The 21,259-nt window shown below is 46.2% G+C and overlaps 1 pseudogene across 1 annotated transcript in view; it reads right to left on the bottom strand.

Moving 5' to 3' along the window:
• LOC311245413 overlaps positions 1 to 21,259 on the bottom strand; it is a 98,388-nt pseudogene that overhangs the window by 75,479 nt on the left and 1,650 nt on the right. Inside the window, exons 2-5 of the transcript in view lie at positions 17,038 to 17,325; positions 12,715 to 12,866; positions 10,927 to 11,075; positions 7,081 to 7,285 (exon numbers count right to left, since the gene is read on the bottom strand). The product of the transcript in view is annotated as an uncharacterized misc_RNA (transcript). The remainder of the gene's footprint in view (positions 1 to 7,080; positions 7,286 to 10,926; positions 11,076 to 12,714; positions 12,867 to 17,037; positions 17,326 to 21,259) is intronic.

Below are 21,259 nucleotides of genomic sequence, written 5' to 3'. Positions count from 1 at the left end.
GCTCGAATGAATGTGGACTGTTCTATCAGAGGGGGGAGCTTCGGTGGCCAATGTCCTTTCAGCCAAACAGGATAATGAAAAAATGATCCCACTAAATGGCCAGACGCGTCTTATGGCGACATCTACAATTACCTCATTGAGTCTCCAGGTAGACTAATATTTATATTTAAGTGCAGCGGTCTGTAGCCACCTACATGACCATCGAAGCTCCCCCCTCTGATGGAACAGTCCACATTCATTCGAGCGTCATCTCGCGTCGTCCAGACTCCATGGGCACTCTGCGCATGTCCATGCGGAATAGGTGCTTTAAAACGGGCTTTTTCTCTGCCGATTTAGTTCTGATCGATTAGTTATGGGTCACGCCGTATTCAGGAGAGCGAGGCGCATAAACGTCTATTCGATCATGTCTCTAGCACCCCCACAGCTGTATCGGCAACCACTTACATCACGGCTCTCGTCCACATTCATTCATTTGACCCCCCCGCAATCTCCTCCCTGATTTCAGAATCCCGGAAGTGTTACGGTGGTCTATACCTGTGTGTTTTAACCACGAGCGCGTGAAGCGTGCAAGCCCCGATTTTCAAATATTGAATATTGAACTATAATAATCAGTGCAGGAGCTCACTTATCCTTGAAAGACACTTTTATCACCGACTTAAAAGGCCCATACATCTCCATAAATGTTCAGGGGGGAGGGAATAAGTGCTTACCCTACAGACCAAGAAGTGCTGTATATTCTGTATCGTTTAATATAAATGTATTTTTTTTTTTTATTCCAATCCCGATTGTATTTGAGATTCCCAAATCCCATAGGACTTGACTTCTTCGTGTCCCTCAATGAGTATAATATGTATGTAATACCAGCATTCAACTGTATGCGCCACAGCGGTTTCTATCATCATCATCATAAAATATATAGGTCCACGGAGAGGCACGCTGAGGAGGCTGTGCAAACTGCAATGGAATATGGGGCATCTCTCTCTTTACCAAATATTTTGATTCTATCCTGACATTTTTCAGTTGGAAGGGCAGTCTATATACGTAACGAAAAAACAGAAACAAATATTTATTTTTTCAGAAGCATTGCACTTTTTTGTCAGGCTCAAAAGGGCTGGTGCTCAAGCACCCCTTGGGCTCTATGTGTGCACGTGCCTGGCATGTACAATAATGCTGTATATATACTTATCCACACCTATCTGTTACGTACCTGCACATAGTCCTTTACTATACCTACATCTATATCCTACTCTTACTAGTTATGCTGCTGGCCAGTATGACTACTACCATACTGTCTTTACACCTGTATCACTGTTCATATTATACTACAACTTACATCTTACATATCTTACATCATACATACATCTGATTAGCACTACACTCCGTAGTAATAATTCTGTACCCAGTTTAATCACCTGTATATTGTATATTGCTGTTGCACTTTACTGCTACATTTGCACTCTGGTTGGATGCCAAACTTATTTTCGTTGTACTGTACATGTGCTGTATAATGACAATACATTTTAATCTAAAATCGAATCTAAATCTAAATAAGTAGCATAATTACCACTACACATCTCTAGCACTAACACGTTTCCGGTTGGCCTAACATTAAACTGTAATGTGTGTGCCTGTATGAGATTGTCTTTTTTAATAATTTTTTTTATACCGTCATCGATGATGGTTTGTTGTTGTTTTTTGACCCAATACATATAGGACTAAATGAAAACAATGGAAAGAGCATCATCACTCAAATCTGTGCGAGAATCATATTAATTTAATTAAGCTTCGAAGAAGGTCTCCGACCGAAAGCGTGCAAATATATATGATTCGTGGACCGATTTGAACATGCGAATGCTCTTTTCATTCAGTCAAAGTGCACATTGCAGCAATGGGCTATTTAAAATATGTCATACTGTGGGATCGCAAGAAAGGATGAAACGGGAGACGGTAGTCGAGGCTTTCCTTTACTTCCCAACATAAATTACATACATCAAAACAGAGTGCAGAGGCGTTTAACGTTACTACTTCAAAGTGACAGCAGCCAGCTGACAGCTGACAGGTGACCTAATATACGTCACCAAATACCCACACCGTTCCCAGAATCCCCAGGCTTAAAGGAGCATTCCTCTGCTCCTCAAGTCCAGTGAATGTCTGCACCAATTGTGCGTGATAAGTGTCACCACACAGGCCCCCCCAGAATTCACAATAACCCCCCAAAAGATCATCCACAGTCAACGAGGCGGGGGGCGGATCAGGCGCCCAAAACGAGTCCGTATCACCCGTGCAGGGGTAGAGGTGGGGATTGGGGCGTGTGGGGGGGATTCAGGAGATATGAGGTGACTAGAGGGAAAAGCAGTTGGCAGGGGCCGGGCAGGGGGTCGTCCACGCCGCGGGGGCCGGGCCAGTTCAACTGGCCTGTCTAGGTCCAAATGGGCAGGCTTGAGCCGGTCGACCGATACCCGCTCTGACCTTCCTCCAATGTCCACCATGAAGTTCTTAGGCCCCGCCTCCAGGACGCGAAAAGGGCCGTCGTAAGGGGGCTGCAGAGGAGTACGGTGGCTGTCATGGCGAATGAAAACATACCTGGCTGACTGCAGATCCCTAGGCATGTAGGACTGCGGGAGGCAGTGCTGGGAAGTTGGGACTGGGGTGAAAGCACCGGCGCCATCCCTGAGCACAGTCCGAGATGAGGTGACCGACCAGGGAGCCTCGGCATCCGGGAGGAACTCCCCAGGGACTCGCAGCGGCTGTCCGTACACCAGCTCAGCAGCCGAGGCCTGCAGGTCTTCTTTGGGGGCGGAGCGCAGGCCAAGCATGACCCAGGGAAGCCGGTCGACCCAGTTGCAGTCCGTAAGGCTGGCCCGCAGAGCAGCCTTCATAGAGCGGTGAAACCGTTCACACAAGCCGTTGCCCTGTGGGTTGTAGGCTGTGGTGCGGTGGAGCTTCACTCCCAGGCCCTCGGCGACTGCAGTCCAGAGCCCGGACGTAAACTGTGGGCCCCGGTCGGATGTGAGATCAGATGGTGTGCCAAAACGGGCTACCCAGGACCCAATGAACGCCCGGGCCACCTCGGCGGATGTGGTCGATGCCAGCGGGACCACCTCCGGCCACCTAGTGGTTCTGTCCACCATGGTGAGGAGGTGAGTGAACCCGTGGGAGGGGGGCAGGGGACCCACCAGGTCCACATTGACATGGTCAAAGCGCCTCTCCGGCACGAGAAACGGTGCCAAGGGGGCTTTGGTGTGACGGTGTATCTTTGCACGCTGGCACGCCACGCAGGAGCCGGCCCAGGCTGCGATGTCCTTCCTGAGGCCATGCCAGACGAATTTAGCACTGACCAGCTTAGTTGACGCCTTCACCCCCGGGTGCGACAGGCCATGGATGGCTTCGAATACCTGCCGCCGCCAGCCAGCGGGAACCATCGGACGGGGCTGACCGGTGGAGACGTCGCAGAGGAGCGTGGTGTTGGCAATACCAACCTGCACATCCTCTAACCTTAGCCCAGTGTCGGCTGTTCGGTAGGCCTGCATGTCCTTGTCAGTGGCCTGGTCGGCAGCCATGGCAGCGTAGTCCAGTCCCAAGTGGACGGCCCCCACCACCGTCCGGGAGAGGCAGTCAGCGACGTAGTTGTCTTTACCTGCGACATGCCGTAAGTCCGTGGTAAACTCGGAGATGGCGGAGAGTTGGCGCTGCTGGCGCCCTGACCACGGCTCGGTGGCCTTGGCCATGGCGAAGGTGAGTGGCTTGTGATCCACAAAGGCAGTAAACCGTCGGCCCTCCAGCAGGAATCTGAAGTGCCTGATGGCCAGGAAGAGGCCTAGGAGCTCCCGGTCAAAGGTGCTGTACTTTCTTTCATTGTCCCGCAGCTGGCGACTGAAGAAAGCAAGCGGTTGCCAGCCCCCCCCCCACCCACTGTTCGTACACTGCCCCCACTGCGTAGTCTGAGGCGTCAGTTGTGAGGGCGATAGGGGCGGTAGGAAATGGGTGTGCCAGTAATGCGGCATTGGCCAGTGCAGTTTTAGCGCCCAAAAAAGCGTCGTCGGTACACGGGGACCAGTCCACCTCGGCCTTGGGGTCCTTACCACGCAGGGCCTCATACAAGGGGCGCATGAGGTGAGCAGCACGGGGAATGAACCTGTTGTAGAAGTTCACCATGCCTAGGAACTCCTGCAGGGACTTCACGGTGCGGGGGCGTGGAAAGCTGGCAACGGCGTCCACCCTGGCAGGGAGCGGAACGGCTCCCTCTGCTGAGACCCTGTGCCCGAGGAAATCTATAGACGACCGGCCGAACTGGCACTTGGCGGGGTTAACAATGAGCCCATGTGCACTGAGCCGCTCAAACAACTGCCTGAGATGTGTCAGGTGCTCCTCTGCAGACGTGCTGGCTACGAGAATGTCGTCCAAGTATACGAACATGAATGCCATATCCCGCAGCACCGAGTCCATCAGTCGCTGGAAAGTCTGTGCCGCCCCCTTGAGGCCAAAGGGCATCCGCAGAAACTCGAACAGGCCAAAAGGAGTGATGACCGCCGTCTTGGGAACGTCCCGTGGGTGAACTGGTACCTGGTGGTATCCCCGCACCAAGTCCACCTTGGAAAAGATGGTGGTCCCCGCCAGGTGGGCGGAGAAGTCCTGTATATGCGGGACGGGGTACCGGTCCGGGGTCGTGGCGTTGTTTAGGCGTCGGAAATCGCCACAGGGACGCCACCCACCATCAGCCTTAGTGACCATATGCAGGGGGGAGGCCCACGGACTGTCAGAACGGCGCACAATTCCAAGGCGTTCCATGGTTGCAAATTCCTCCCTGGCAATGGAGAGCTTAGCTGGGTCAAGGCGCCGAGCACGTGCATAGACCGGGGGACCGACAGTGGCTATATAGTGCTCCACGCCATGCTTAGCGACTGCTGAGGAAAATGTAGGCGTGGTGAGGATAGGGAACTCCGCTAGGAGGCGCTGATATACATCCCCAGCAGCAAGCATGTTGGACAGACCTAGTGTCCCTGGCCCTCCCAGCGTGCACGGGTAGGTAGCGAAGGAGACAGCATCGATTAGGCGACAGTTTGTAATGTCCACTAGCAGCCTGAACGCACACAGGAAGTCCGCGCCGAGGAGAGGAACTGACACAGCGGCCATGACAAACTATGGCCGTGCCATTAGCAGCGTCCATGGGGGGACCGTGGCCCCCAGCCATAGTGTCCACAGCTGTAGCAGGCAGGATGATTCGTTGCGCGCCCGAGTCGACTAGTAGTCGCCGGCCAAATAAGGTGTCCTTAATAAATAGCAGCCTGCTGCCTCCGCCAACGCTCATGGCTGTTAATGAGCATTGGCCCTGGCGTTTCCCTGGTCACTGTAATTGCACGGTGGGCGACACTGTTTGGCCCTGGCGCCAAACCGGTTATGGAAATAACACCATCCACTGTTACCCTGGCGACGGGCAGTCACTGCTGCAGCGGCGTCCGCAGCGTCCACTAGGTGGGTAGGTGGGTGGTAGGCTGGAAGCAGCGCATGCACAAACTGCTGTCGGTTGGCGAGATAAATCCTGTCCGCTTCGGCAGCCAGCGCGCGGTAGTCCTTGGTGAAGGAGACGGGAGAGCTGGCCAGGGCGGTGCGCACAGGCGCTGGGAGTTGACGCATGAAAACATGTTTAAATAAAAAAGAGGGATCTGCCGAGCCCAAAACGGACAGCATCCTGTCCATCAGTTCGGACGGCTTGCCGTCGCCGAGGCCGTTAAGTGACAATAGACGATCCGCCTTTTCAATCTCCGACAGTTCAAATAATTGCAAAAGGAATGCCTTGATAGCGTCATATTTGCCGGCAGCTGGCGGGGCTTCCAGCAGCCCCATAGCGCGGGCCGTCGTCTGGGCATCCAATGCTGCTACCACATGATAATATTTCGTAACATCCTGTGTTATTCCTCTCAACTCGAACTGAGCTTCAATGTGTTGAAACCAGGGTCGAGGGCTGTGATGCCAGAAGTCGGGTAACTTGATTGCAGCGGCGTAGATAATGTTCACTTCTCCGTCCGTCATGATGTAATATTCCTCACGTACTTCGGGTCACCAATGTGGGATCGCAAGAAAGGATGAAACGGGAGACGGTAGTCGAGTCTTTCCTTTACTTCCCAACATAAATTACATACATCAAAACAGAGTGCAGAGGCGTTTAACGTTACTACTTCAAAGTGACAGCAGCCAGCTGACAGCTGACAGGTGACCTAATATACGTCACCAAATACCCACACCGTTCCCAGAATCCCCAGGCTTAAAGGAGCATTCCTCTGCTCCTCAAGTCCAGTGAATGTCTGCACCAATTGTGCGTGATAAGTGTCACCACAATACTAATATGTAATTGAAATGGTCCAGTCAGTTCATTTTGAATGAAAGCTACTCCAGGTCATTTTCAATAAGTTATCACCTGTCAAGTGTTATTTAGATTAGAAAAACCTAACGTCTTCAAATATTGTTGCACCATTAAAAGAAACCATTTAAAAAGGTATTGTGATCTATTTTGGCCATATCCCAAGTCCCCCATATAATTTACCCACTATCTTAATATTATGGTCCTCCTAAAAACACCAGGGTTGGTCTTCCTATTTTTTACCCATAACTCTGAAAAATGTAACCTTAAAAGAACACGCCAACATTTTGGGAAATTAGCTTATAGTCTTCTCCAGAGAGAGACAAGAAGATAGATACCAGTTTCCTCTCTGTGCGCTCAGTAGAAAGCTATCTGGCTGCATATTGGCCTAGCTTAGCACAATTAATGGACATGACCGGTTAGCCTTCAGGATAGGTTGTTAGTTGGACAATGCCCAGGCTAACCGGTCATGTCCGCTTCCATTCATTATGCTAAGCTAGGCTAACATGCAGCCAGATAGCTTTCTACTGAATGCACAGAGAGGAAACTGGTATCTATCTTCTTGTCTCTCTCTGGAGAAGACGGTAAGCAAATGTCCCAAAATGTTGGCGTGTTCCTTTAAGCTTTTAAACTCAAATGTACTTGTTTGTCCGAGGAAATCAACAGTTTTGATTGGAGGATCAAGAAAGGGGGGCAGGGTTTGAGATAGATCCATTGCTTACCCCACCAGCCCTCCGAATATCTGTGTGACATAGGAGTAGTCCCCTCCGGATTTGGGAATGGTGACTCCCAGTTCAGCATAGCAGAGGGAGCCCAGGGCGGCGATGCCACCACCTAGTAACCACACTATTAGTGCCAGGCCCACAGACCCTGAGTGCTCTAAAACCCCCTTTGGAGAAATGAAGATTCCAGACCCGATGATGTTCCCTAAGGAGAGGCAGAGGAGAACAGTGTGTATGAGGTCTGGTGCAGCACCAACAAGGTACAGCAGGTACAGTGAATGGGAGTTAACACTGACATAACTAGTTCATTCATTAAATGTTGTTCTGATTTTTCTTATTTGGATGGTGAAAAGCTCACGGAAAAGCCTCAAAATGACGATGTCACCTGACTTTACTGTCTGCTAAGAAGACAGTCAATGTGCAATGTGGTTAGGAATCATGTATAATCCGACAATAATAATTCCCTGACACTTTGAGACTGTGATTTAAAATGACAGTTAGTGAATAAAAATGTTTACACAGCCAGTTCATATGGAGGGCGTAACGTACAAAAGGACACTATACAGACTTAAAGATTTCATTTGGGATTGATTTTACTTATCGATCATGTTGATTGGTGGTAGTCATTTCTAAGCACAATCCATGCTGTTCCTCTTACTAGCTCCAGAGAGTTAGTGCCAAACCAATTTCAAGTCAAAGGGGTCAAGCTCCTGTCTGTACAAGCCGACTGACTGAGGCTCACTGAAATTTACTCCACAGCACACACAAAGTGGGGTTCAGTGAGCTTCAATCAGCTTGTACAGACAGGAGCTTGACCTCATTGACTTTGCACTTGTTTGTGGCTAACTATCCGGAGCTAGTATGAGAACCCAAGAAATGGGGCTTGGGTTCCAAAATCACAACTGTCCCTTTAACAAATTGTGATTACATTTTCTTCTTTCTTGTGTGTGTGTGTGTGTGTAGGTGTAGGTGTAGGTGTGTAGGTGTGTAGGTGTGTGTGTGTGTGCGTGCGTGTGTGTGTGTGTGTGTGTGTACCCCAGGAAGACTTGTAGTCAACTAATCGGGATCCTAATAAAACATAAACAAAGAGGCTATCACTCAGAGTGACACCACCACCCTGACCGGAGTCTCAATGTCTCAGTGAGTACACCAGCAGAACCACCACACATTCAGGGTACGGCACTCGGAGTAGCACGGCAGAAGGCAGCCAAGTGGCACAGACCTCGATTACATAACTGGACATAAGTTATTTACTCTCAGCTGTCAGGCTGGGAAAGGGCTGCGAGAATTGAATTGAGCAAGTCATCTTCTACATTATTTCCATGATCCTCTCTAGTTCAAGCTGGTTCCCAAATTATACTTAGATATTTTTTTTGCTAATCAGCTGGGGACTTGTTTTATGCTTTCAACGGCACTTCAGCATTCTGCAGGTACAGTATATAAATAGTAGTTTCACAACACCCGTCTAATATAATGGTTGAGGACCAGCTTTTGTAAACAAACGTGCAGCTTTTTGTACAGCTAAATCTATACTTTATAGTATTGCTATCTGTCCATTCTCAGTGTCAATTGAGTGCATAAACCGTCCCTTCGAAATGGCTTAAAGAAAAAAATAATGCATCAATAGGTTCTCATTTTATAGCGCTGTGAATATAAGCTTTATAGCGGATTTGGGCTAGTATATTTTCTGGAAGGCTAGTTATAGAGCTAATAGCTGCTAACGTTATATCCAATGGCATTTTCGTTTTACAGATGCTACAGAAATAACTCAAACTGCATATGATCCGGACGATCCCAAAGCATGTATGCATGAAAGGGGGGGGGGGGGGGGGGCGGGGGACGTCATTTATCATTATTGATTACCAATAACCGTGTTCGTCTAAGTAGCCACATACGCTGGTCGGCTGGTTGAGTATCATAGCAAGCTCTGATCCGGCTGTAATTTACGTGAAAAAGATCTCACCATGAGCCGGTGGGATCATCCGAGCATTTCCCCGTTATCGATCGCTATCTGGTAGATCGATATGTCCATTGGCTGATGATAAATCCCCTTATTGCATGGTGAAATCTGCGATTCGAAACGTAATCCAAGCTACAGGCTGCAGATCCAGAATCCTGCTAACTGAAAACTCCATTGAAAGAAAACAAAGAGACTGATCCGTTCGCCCACAGGGCACATTGTAGTAGCGCGATAGTGCCCCTAAGAGAATCTGGCCGGTATTGCACATTGTCGAATTCATAGAGTAGGAAAGATCTGCAGTGCCGCTCTGCGACCTTGAACAGGTTATTAAAATGGAATAAAAGCAATAACAACTTCCCACGGATATCTCCGTGATTCTGTCCACAACGCATGGATTCGAAAGCCGGATATATCCGTGCTTCGTCCCCAATGTGTTAAGAGCGATGCACTGCTCTTTGTAATTTAGAACTGCACTGCTCCGTTGCCGCCTATACTCATTACATCAACACTGATTATTGTATTGTAAATGAGGGCTATTTTATTTTATTGAACTATTTTATTGCACTGCTGCATCATTTTACTCAGTCTATTCTATTTGACTTTTTTTTATTAGTCTATTTATTTTATTTTATTATTATTATCTTTTTCCTCCTTTTTTCAGTTTTTCTCCCATCCCAATGTTAGTCGTTATGCCAATTCCCAATCCCCTTCCTGGTCGTTGCGCACTCTACCCCCTACCATCGGTCTGGGAGGGCGGAGACTATCACATGCTTCCTCCGACACATGGGTACCCAGCCCACCGCTTCTTTTCACCTGGCAGTGCGGACTCTCACTGGGAGAGTGTAACGTGTGGAAGGTCACACTACCTCTCCCAGATCCTTCCCTTGCTGTGCAGGCGCCCCGACCGAACTGTAGGAGTCGCTGTTTACAACGACCAGGACCCACCCACTAACACTGCCAATTGTGTTAGTATGGATGGTCGGCCAAGCCGGATTCGATCCCACTGGCTCTGTGGTGGTAGACAGATGCTTAGTCCGCTGCGCTACCCGGCCGCACTATTACTGTCTATTTTAAAACTGAATCAAACAGTAAACAAAGAGGCCTATTGGGATGTTAGATCCTAATGTGAAAAACCTAATGTGATTTGCCTTACCATGGTTAGTTCATGGGCAGAGACGGGGGTGATAATCCAAGAGGGAAATTGAATTTAAAACAACCTATTGTCCGTACAACTCTCAAAAGCAAGTGCATCTCAGTTTGTGGGGTATCCATTTGGAATGGCTTTGAGGTAGCAATAAAAACAAGTAATACTATTGAAATGTTTAAATGCAGATATAAACAGGAATTCTTGGACAAGTATAAGTTAGAGGAGCTTGAAAATAACATGAACTAGTATTTTTGTAATTATTTATTTATCTTTTGCTGTAGTGGATAGGTATATTCTTTTTTGATATTGATAGATAACTTATTACATATTAATATGATATTGCAAGGAAGGGGCAGGACCAGATAAGCTTTGCTTCATTCCGTCCCTTCTCGAACAAAACCATCGTCTTGAGCTATGCTGATTATTGTATATATAATATATATATATATATTTTGTTATTACAAATGTCTGTGTTTGTTTTATGGTTGAAATGTTCGAGATAAATAAAGATCAAATCAAGTTTAGTTTATTTAGGATCCCCATTAGTTGTTACCTCAGTAACAACTACTCCACTTTATGCTTGTTTTATATGTCTATGTCACATTTAGAGTTTAGAGGCCATGTGCATTTGTACATTTGCATGATATCTAATGATAGTTACTTCAATATGTATATAATAATCGGAGACAATTGATCTCAAGAATGAAAAAAGCATTTTGATTTGGTCTGAAGCCATTACTTACAATTTGAGTAATAAGTTGAGAGGCCTCTGTCTGACTGCCAACTAGCAATAGTGTCAGACCAAGTTCAAACACTACAAACTTCTGCATCGCAGAGAGGTACTGCTCGGTGAGTCTGGTTCTCTCTACAAGCACAATCTCCAAGGAACTGCTGTTGGCCTTGAAAAGAGAGGGTAATCATTATTTTGGACAGAATAAAATGGAGAGACTGGATACAAGAACTGTTATCATACAGGGCGGCTACGTGGTGCAGTGGGCAAGGCGCTCACCACGAATACTGGAGACGCTGGGTTCGCCTGTTCGAGCCCAGCGCTCCACATTGCTTTCAGTTTAGCTGGTCATCCGTACTAATACACATTGGCAGTAGGGCTGCAACGATTAGTCGACATAATCGACGACGTCGATTATAAAAAATCGTTGACGAGAAATTGTTGCGTCGATTAGTCATTAAAAAAAAATTTAATTTTTTTTTTTTTTTTTGTGCACTACCTATCTTTGTGAGAGTGGCTTCTCAGGGTTCCAGACAACATCATAACATGCTGATCCCATAGCAAATTTTTGGACATTGAAAACATTGTTCCCCTGCAGGAGATGATGATCAGACTAGACACACAATACATTACACACGCACTCCTCTCACTCACACACAGCAATCAGAGTAAGACACACACATACACACTCCTCTCACTCACACACAGCGATCAGAGTAAGACACACACACATTCACACTCCTCTCACTCACACACAGCGATCAGAGTAAGACACACACATACACAAATTACACAGTACACACCTCTCACTCACACAGCGATCAGAGTAAGACACACACACAAATTACACAGTACACACACTCCTCTCACTCACACAGCGATCAGAGTAAGACACACACACAAATTACACAGTACACACGGACTCCTCTCACACACAGCAAACAAAAGTTATTTAAAGTACACTTCCACTTTAATTTGTATTATTTAATTTATTTATCTTGTTATGAGTGATTGCTGTATTGTTCTTCAAATACATTTTCATTTAAAGTGGCTTAAAGATCCAAATTCAAATGTTTCATGAGTCATTATTTTAATTTGCTATGGGATCATCATGTTATGATGTTGTTGTTTGGTCCTGACAAGAGTCTCAAAGTCTGGGGTGATGGTAGACAAGCAACTCTGAGGTCATGCTCAATGTCCAATCTGTTCCTCTGCTCTGTCTTCAGCTGGACCAGAGCTGAGAAGCCACTTTCACAAAGATAGGTAATTAAAAAAAAAAAAAAAATCTTTTTTTTTTTTGTTGTTGTTTACATTGGTTTTCGATTAGTCGACTAATCGAAAAAATAATCGGCAGATTAGTCGACTACCAAATTAGTCATTAGTTGCAGCCCTAATTGGCAGTATTAGGGGGTGGGAAACTGATGGGTGGGGATCGGGCATTGTGGACAGCGACTCCTACAGGTCGGTTGGTGCGCCTGCGCAGTAGAATCAGGAAGCGATGGGGGCAGCGCCCCTCCAAAGCGCAGACCCCTGACGCTGAAAGATCGCGCCGCGCAGGTGAAAAGATGAGACTGCTGTTACCTCGAGTATAGGAGGGGACTCATGCTATGTATGACTTAGTCCACATTGCAGCCGGCTTGTGGGAGGCAAGAAACAGGGTTCGAGACGGGGGAGGGTTGAATTGGACGATACGAAATTGGGATGGGAGAAAAATAGAAAATGGGAGAAAAAGTGGATCAAACAAAAAAGAACGGTTATCATACATGGACAGTAATGTAACATGAATGCTTTTTATACTTCCTACTCATGTTTCTAAAGCGAACAAGCTTTCTTTTGTAGTCATTTCCTGCCACAATGTCACATTCAGACACATAGAAGATGCAGCTTCTGTTGGGCAGATGAAAGTCCACTACACCAAGTTGATTTTCAAAGAATTTTGACACCTCCACCTACAGTACAAAAGACAATCAATGTAATCAATGACAGTTGTGTGGTCCTTAATTAGAGAGAGACTTAATGACTGAGAATATGACATGGTTTTTTTTCTTCTTTTTCTGTCATTGTCCTGTGATTTATCATTGATTTTTACTGTTACTGTATTGTTTGTCTAATTTTATGTTAAAAAAGGGAAAATAAAAAACATTTGTTCAAAAAAAAAAGACATGATTGGTTTCTCTGACACAACAACACAGGTCCCGTTTGATTGAAAATGAATGGGTACAATACAGTACGGCTCAATACACACAATTGTTAAGGGGATGCAGACCAGAGAAAGACTTTCGTCTCGTTTACATCAGGGTCCCCCATTTTTTATTCATCATAACATTTATGACATACACGACACAGATATACAGTACTGTTACATCCAGACATTTATGACATACAAGATATACAAATATACAGTACGGTTTATTTACATTTCTCTAAAAGAGTATACATTTGAGGGGGAAGAAACTGTACATTGGAGGGGGTTGGGGGGGGGGGGGGGGGTTTGGACATTTACCGGGGCCAGTTTCGAATTGCAGCCTCCCGTAGGGGATTCACATTATTTTACGGCTGTGGGTAGGGCGTTCCACATTGTTGTGGCATAATTGTGAAACGTGTTTAGTCCCTTGTTTGAGCCAAATCTGGGTTGAACATGAATTGTGGAACTCCCTCTGGTGTTGTGGTCATGGTATTCACTGACCTTTGGGAAGTATTTCGACATGTACATGGGTACCTTAGTGGTGTAGTGTATCTTGTAGACCAGGCCTATTGCAAGTTGCTGTACTCTGTCGTCTACTCTAACCCATCCTAGGTTGTCAAAATGGGCAGGGGTGAGGTGGGTTTTAGGAGTAAGGTCAAGCAGTAGTCTGACCAGTTTGTTTTGTGATGTTTGTAATCTTGTTTTAGTGCCTTTGGTACCATGAGGTGCAAGCATAGTCGTAGTACCCTTGTATGAGTGTAACAATAATAATCATAATCAAAACCGCTCTCAAAGAGCACCTATGCTGCAATTCGAAACTGGCCCCTGTAAATATCCAAACCCCCCCACCCCTCCAATGTACAGTTTCTTCCCCCTCAAATATATATACTCTTTTAGAAACCCTGTCTCTTAAACAGTACTGTATATTTGTATGTCATAAATGTAACAGTACTGTTTATCTGTATGTTGTGTACGTCATAAATATTACTATGAATTGAAAATGGGGGACCCTGATGTAAACGAGACGAAAGTCTCTGGTCCGACTCCATCCCCTGCAAAAAAAAATTTCATCAATGACAAAACTGAGGAAAACAAAAATAAACCACGTGAACTTTGGAAATTACTCAATAATCAACTAGGCTGCAGTAAAAAACTTAAAACCAGGTTCTCAAACATAAACATAAAGACGGACAACACGCTCATCACAGACAAACTGGATGTAGCCAATTACTTAAACACTTTCTTCACAAACATAGCCACAACACTGGTAAACAAACTACCCTCCCACTCAGGGCAGTATGGGGTAGAACACATAGTAGCATACTACAAGAACCTAGGCGTCCACAAAGACGATTTCAAACTGGAAATGGTAACTACAGATGAGGTACTCAATAAACTGAGCGCCCTCCAACCGAACAAGGCCACTGGCCATGACAACATCCCCTCCAAATTCCTCAGAGACTCAGCAGCCGCCATCACCCCAGTCATCACACACATAATAAACCTCTCCATAAAACAGGGACACGTCCCCAAGGACTTCAAAATAGCGAGAGTAACACCCCTGCACAAAAAGGGCAGCAAATTAAACCCAGGCAACTACCGCCCTGTTTCTATCCTTACATCCATCTCGAAAGTCATGGAAAAAATAGTATACGAACAGGTCGAAAAGTACCTTACGGATAAAAATCTAATCTACGAATTCCAATCTGGCTTCAGAACATCCCACTCCACTGACACATGCCTTCTCTATTTGAACGACCACATCAAGCAAGAGGTGGACGCGGGCAAATACTGCGGCATGGTCATGCTAGACCTACAAAAGGCCTTCGACACTGTCAATCACACCATTCTGATTGACAAGCTAAAAGCAATTGGTTTTGATAGTTTATCAGTGAGCTGGATACAATCCTACCTGGAGAGGAGAGAACAGGTGGTGGAGGTAAACGGTACCCTATACCCCCCCCCCCCCCCCTCACAGTAAACTGTGGTGTTCCACAAGGAAGCATACTAGGACCGCTACTGTTCCTAATTTATGCAAATGACATGTCGTCAGCTTGTGACTGCAACTTGTTCCTGTTTGCGGACGACTCAGCCCTGCTGGTCTCTGACAAGAACAAGTTACAGGTTGAAAAAACCCTCAGCTCGGAACTAGGCAAAATCTGCATATGGCTCGCCGACAACAAACCATCATTACACATGGGCAAAACAGAGTGCATTCTCTTCGGTTCAAATAACAAACTCAGCAAGACCGACGGCTTCTCAGTTACAGTGGGTGACAATATTGTCACAAGGAAAGATGAAATTACCTACCTGGGTTCCATCCTAGAGGCTAATCTTTCCTGTGACAAAATGGCATCCAATGTAATAAAAAAGATCAACCAACGAACTCGATTCTTGTACCGGATCTCCTCTCTGGTAAACAAGAATACCCTGAAGACTCTGGCAGGAGCACTCATTCAAGGGTACTACGACTATGCTTGCACCTCATGATACCAAAGCACCTCAAAGGCACTAAAAACCAAATTACAAACATCTCAAAACAAACTGGTCAGACTACTGCTTGACCTGACTCCTAGAACCCACCTCACCCCTGCCCACTTTGCCAACCTAGGATGGCTTAGAGTAGACGACAGAGTACAGCAATTTGCAATGGGCCTGGTCTACAAGATACACTACACTACACGACCAAGGTACCCATGTACATGTCAAAATACTTCCCAAAGGTCAGTGAATACCACGATCACAACACCAGAGGGAGCTCCACAAATCATTTAAAACCCAGATTCGGCTCAAACAAGGGACTAAACACATTTCGCAATTATGCCACATCAATGTGGAACGCCCTACCCAAAGCTCTAAAGGAATGTGAATCACTACCCACTTTCAAAAACACTCAAAAAAACACCTACGGGAGACTGCAATTCGAAACTGGCCCCTACAAATGTCCTAACCCAGTTGTACAGTAAAGACCAAGTATGGCCTTGTCAGTATTCCAATGTACAGTGCCCTCCACCCTACCCCCCCCCCCCCCCCCCCACCTCCAATGTACAGCCCCACCCAACCCCACCCCACCTACCCAACCTCCTCCAATGTACAGTTTCTATGTCAAATGTATGTCAGTATTCCAATGTACAGTGTACAGTGTGTGTCCCCCCCCCCCCCCCCCCCACCTCCAATGTACAGCCCCACCCAACTCCACCCCACCTACCCAACCTCCTCCAATGTACAGTTTCTATGACTAATGTATATACACTCTTTTTCTGGATTTTTTTAGTATCACAAACAGTACTGTATTTGCAAATCTGGTATGTCATAAATGTATAGATGTAGCAGTACTGTCTATCTGTATGTCGTGTGGTGTGTGTCATATGATAAATTGAAAATGGGGCACCCTGATGTAAACAAGACGAAAGTCTTTCTCTGGTCTGCATCCCCTTAACAATTGTATGTATTGAGCTGTACTGTACGTCTGTACCCATTCTGCAATCTGTTAATAAACGTTTCAATCAATCTATCAATCAAGGTTCCCAGGGTTGTTTGAATGCATCCGTGGTGGTTTTAATGCTTTACCGTAAACCTGGAACTAATCGCGCACTCGAAAAATAGGAGCGGCTGGTTTGACCACGCAAAAAGTGAAAGACGGCTCACTTGACCGCAGTGAATTATCCCTTTGTATATTTTTCTCAAGTGACCCTGTCACACATGTTTTTTATATGGCCATAACATAAGGTATATACCTGGTAGCGCGCTACATACCTGTTCGTTGCGCAGCGCTGTCGGGACCGTTTGACTTTATTCTTTGAACTTCGAAAAGTCTTCAAACAGCGCTCCTTGTCCGAGCGCTATTCAACTTCAAACAGCGCTCCTTGTCCGAGCGCTATTCAATAAACTGCTTGCGCGCAGGACAGCTCCCTGGTCCGTCCGCTCGTCCAAACGGTGCTGGGCAGCTGGTGGTCCGTCCGCTCGTCCTGGCGGTGCTGGGCAGCTCCTCCTGGTCCGTCCGCTCGTCCAAACGGTGCTGGGCAGCTCCTCCTGGTCCGTCCGCTCGTCCACACGGTGCTGGGCAGTGGGCAGCTCCTCCTGGTCCGTCCGCTCGTCCTGACGGTGCTGGGCAGCTCCTCCAGTCCTGGTCCGTCCGCTCGTCCTGACTGTGCTGGGCAGCTCCTCCTGGTCCGTCCGCTCGTCCTGACGGTGCTGGGCAGCTCCTGATCCGTCCGCTCGTCCTGACGGTGCTGGCGTGTCTTGGTCCACTCCAGATTGTCCACGTTCCGCGCAATTCCAAGCGAAACGGTGAACCAAACAGTTGTCACTAATGTCTTGCAGCGGCCTCAGAAATCAAAACGCTGTCTCGCTGATCAGCTGTTGGATCTTGAGCGCCGAGCGCGATTATCCTCGTCTTCCAATAAATAACAAAGGCAATTGTCCATTTCAAACGAAGAGCCTCAACAGTTGTTGACTAATGTAGAGCCTTTACCTATAAGTAATAAGCCTACTGCTAGGGGCAAGTGGGCTGGTTTGAGTTAGACGCATGCTTGAAGAATTCAATGTCCAGAGTGCTCGTATCATTTTCGATATGCCAATCCTTTTATTTACCTTTTTTCCACCAAGTAATATAATACATAAAACTCTTTAACTAATTACACTGAACGAACACGACAAGACACGGTCAAAAACAAGACACGGTTTGGCTATTCCCCTTGCACACCTGGGGCTCGTCACCCACTGATCCGTATAATGGGTAACCACCCCCTGTGGTGGTTGCCATGGTGACTGATAACGCCACACCTCTGCACCGTGAGTTAAAATAAAACGAAGTAAACAGAAGGGCATTTTGGCTCCAACATGTATTGTGTGTCTAGTTTTATGTTAAAAAAGGGAAAATAAAAAACATTTGTTCAAAAAAAAATCCCTCCTTCTTGGTTTTTAAGTTATGAGTGAACGTTCATGACATTTACATTAATATCTCCATCGTGTGGATTGGAGTATGTAACGCAACACATCCTACCCTAGGGGGGGGGGGGGGGGGGGGGGTCGCCAGATGATGAAAAAAAAAAAAAAAAATCTGAATGTTGAATGTTCCATCAGAGGGGGGAGCTTGTGGTGGTAGTGGAGCGGCTATAGACCACTGCACTTAATATAAACATTAGTCTACCTGGAGACTCAATGAGGTAATTGTAGATGTCGCCATAAGACGCGTCTGGCCATTGGGTGGGATAATTTTTCCATTATCCTGTTCGGCTGAAATGACACTGGCCACCAAGCAGGCACAAGCTCTGCTCCACCCAACCTGGTACCCCTCTCCCCTCCCCTCCCATTTAATAGAGTGTCCGCCATTTTGTGTACATTTAGAACGGTTAATTAATAATTTTGTATTTGTCAATCTCATTATTTAAATACAGTCAGGGTTGTGTAGCCCCTTAGCTACAAGTAGTCTGACCAGTTTGTTTTGTGATGTTTGTAATCTTGTTTTTTAGCGCCTTTGAGGTGCTTTGGTACCATGAGGTGCAAGCATAGTTGTAGTACCCTTGAATGAGTGCTCCTGCCAGAGTCTTCAGGGTATTATTTTTTACCAGAGAGGAGATCCAGTACAAGAATCTAGTTCGTTGGTTGACTTTTTTGATTACATTGGATGCCATTTTGTCACAGGAAAGATTTGCCTCTAGGATGGAACCCAAGTATGTAATTTCATCTTTCCTTGTGACAATATTGTCACCCACTGTAACTGAGAAGCCGTTGGTCTTGCTGAGTTTGTTATTTGATCCGAAGAGAATGGACTTTTTTTTTTTTACCCAGGTGTAACGATAGTTTGTTATCAGCAAGCCAGGTGCAGATTCTGCCGAGTTCCGAGCTAAGGGTTTTTTCAACCTGTAACTTGTTCTTGTCAGAGACCAGCAGGGCTGAGTCATCCGCGAACAGGAACAAGTTGCAGTTACAAGCTGGATGACATGTCATTTGCATACATTAGGAACAGTAACGGTCCTAGTATGCTTCCTTGTGGAACACCACAGCTCATTGGGAGGGGGGGGGGGGGTAGAGTACCGTTTACCTCTGTTCTCTCCCCTCCAGGTAGGATTGCATCCAGCTCACTGATAGACTATCAAAACCAATTGCTTTTAGCTTGTCCATCAGGATGGAGTGATTGACAGTGTCGAAGGCCTTTTGTAGGTCCAGCATGACCATGCCTCAGTATTTGCCCGCGTCCACCTCTTGTGCCAAATGTCTCATCCAACATTATGAAACAATCAGTGGCTGATAAGATAACATGTATTGTGGGGTAAATAGACATTAAGATTATGAACTTAATTAAAATTGTTATGGTTTGAAACCGACCCCAACAGCACGGCACAGACAGGTAGTTCAGAGTTAGCCAAAGACTAGGGCGTATTTATTTCTGAAACAGGAATGAGCGAAATAACAATAAGAACAACAAAGGGGATCTGTTCTTGGCAGAGTTGTCTGCGGCTCTGCAGATCGTCCCGGTATTGAGATGGAGAAGCGGCGAAGCGCCACTGCCTCTGCGGCTCTGCAGCTACTCCAGGATCCAACTCGGGGAGGAACGGAGAGAGAGAGAGAGAGTGGCCAATAAACAAGCCAACGGAATACAGAGGCAGTCCAGTCCTCCTTAGCTGAGTCCAGAATAAACACACGGGACTTAATCTTCAGTGTTACCAACACACAAGTTTAGCTGAGCCCAGTACAATCCCACGTGACTTAATCTTCAGTGTTACCAACACACAAGTTTAGCTGAGTCCAGTACAAAACAAAAACGGCAAATCTTCAGTGTTATCCAAACACACAGAAAACAGAGAATCCAAAAGGTTCGTTCCAAAAACTCACCAAAGCGCAAATGCGCAAAGCGGGCAATGAGGCACAGCTCCAACGGATGATATAGATACACAACAGCGGCGACTGCCATAGACGTCCTGAAGAAAAACAGACGAGGCACAACAACGGGGGGAACAGGCGGTAGCAGTGGTAATCCAAAACGACCCGACAACGATTGACAGAAAGACCCAAGTATATGAAGGGCTCTGGGCGCTGATTACAAACAACCGACAGGTGCGTGACGGAAATTGGTACTTGACCTAGAAGCATGTGGTGGTGGTGGCAATGAGCCAATCCTCCTCACAGTACCTTGAAGCGTGTGGCGGGAATGGGCCAATCCTCACAAAAATTGTAAAACAATGAGTATTAAACAAGGATTTACACTGAAAACAGTAGGCTACTGCTGATTTAATGTAGCTGACAGATATCAACATGCTTTTAGTATCTCAAATATAATGAATGTGCTGGCTAGAATGAATTATTATAGTCATTAAGTCAACAAATAATACAAGGCCCTTAGTTGGGCTTGTTCTGCGGTTTAAGCAAGCTATCATAAACTAAAAGATGATTGTTTGTAGTGCCTTTTAGACTGATTGATTGATTGATTGAAAACTTTATTAACAGATTGCAGAATGGGTACAGTACAGTACAGCTCAATACATACAATTGTTAAGGGGATGCAGACCAGAGAAAGACTTTCGTCTTGTTTACATCAGGGTCCCCCATTTTCAATTCATCGTAACATATATGACATACATGACATACAGATAGACAGTACTGCTACATCTATACATTTATGACATACCAGATTTGCAATTACAGTACTGTTTGTAATACAAAAAGAGTCCAGAAAAAAAAAGAGTATATACATTTGACGTAGAAACTGTACATTGGATTGGGTAGGTGGGGGTGGGGGGGGACTGTACATTGGAGGTGGTTGGGTGGGTGGGGGGGGGGTTGGGTAGGAGGGGTGGGTGGGGGACACTGTACAACTGTACAAACAAAACTGTACATTGGATTATTGACAAGACCATACTTGGTAATTTACTGTACATTGGAGGGGGTTGTGTTCGGACATTTACAGGGGCCAGTTTCGAGTTGCAGTCTCCCTTAGGTGTTTTTTGTTTTTGAAAGTGGGTAGTGATTCACATTCCTTTACAGCTTTGGGTAGGGCGTTCCACATTGATGTGGCATAATTGCGAAACGTGTTTAGTCCCTTGTTTGAGCCGAATCTGGGTTTAACATGATTTGTGGAGCTCCCTCTGGTGTTGTGATCGTGGTATTCACTGACCTTTGGGAAGTATTTTGTCATGTACATGGGTACCTTGGTCG

The sequence above is a fragment of the Notolepis coatsorum genome (genome assembly GCF_963971535.1).
Source record: "Notolepis coatsorum genome assembly, chromosome: 18".
In the NCBI taxonomy this organism is placed as follows: domain Eukaryota; kingdom Metazoa; phylum Chordata; class Actinopteri; order Aulopiformes; family Paralepididae; genus Notolepis; species Notolepis coatsorum.
The sequence above is the reverse complement of the archived record's forward strand: the minus strand, read 5'-3'. Positions and strand labels throughout refer to the sequence as shown.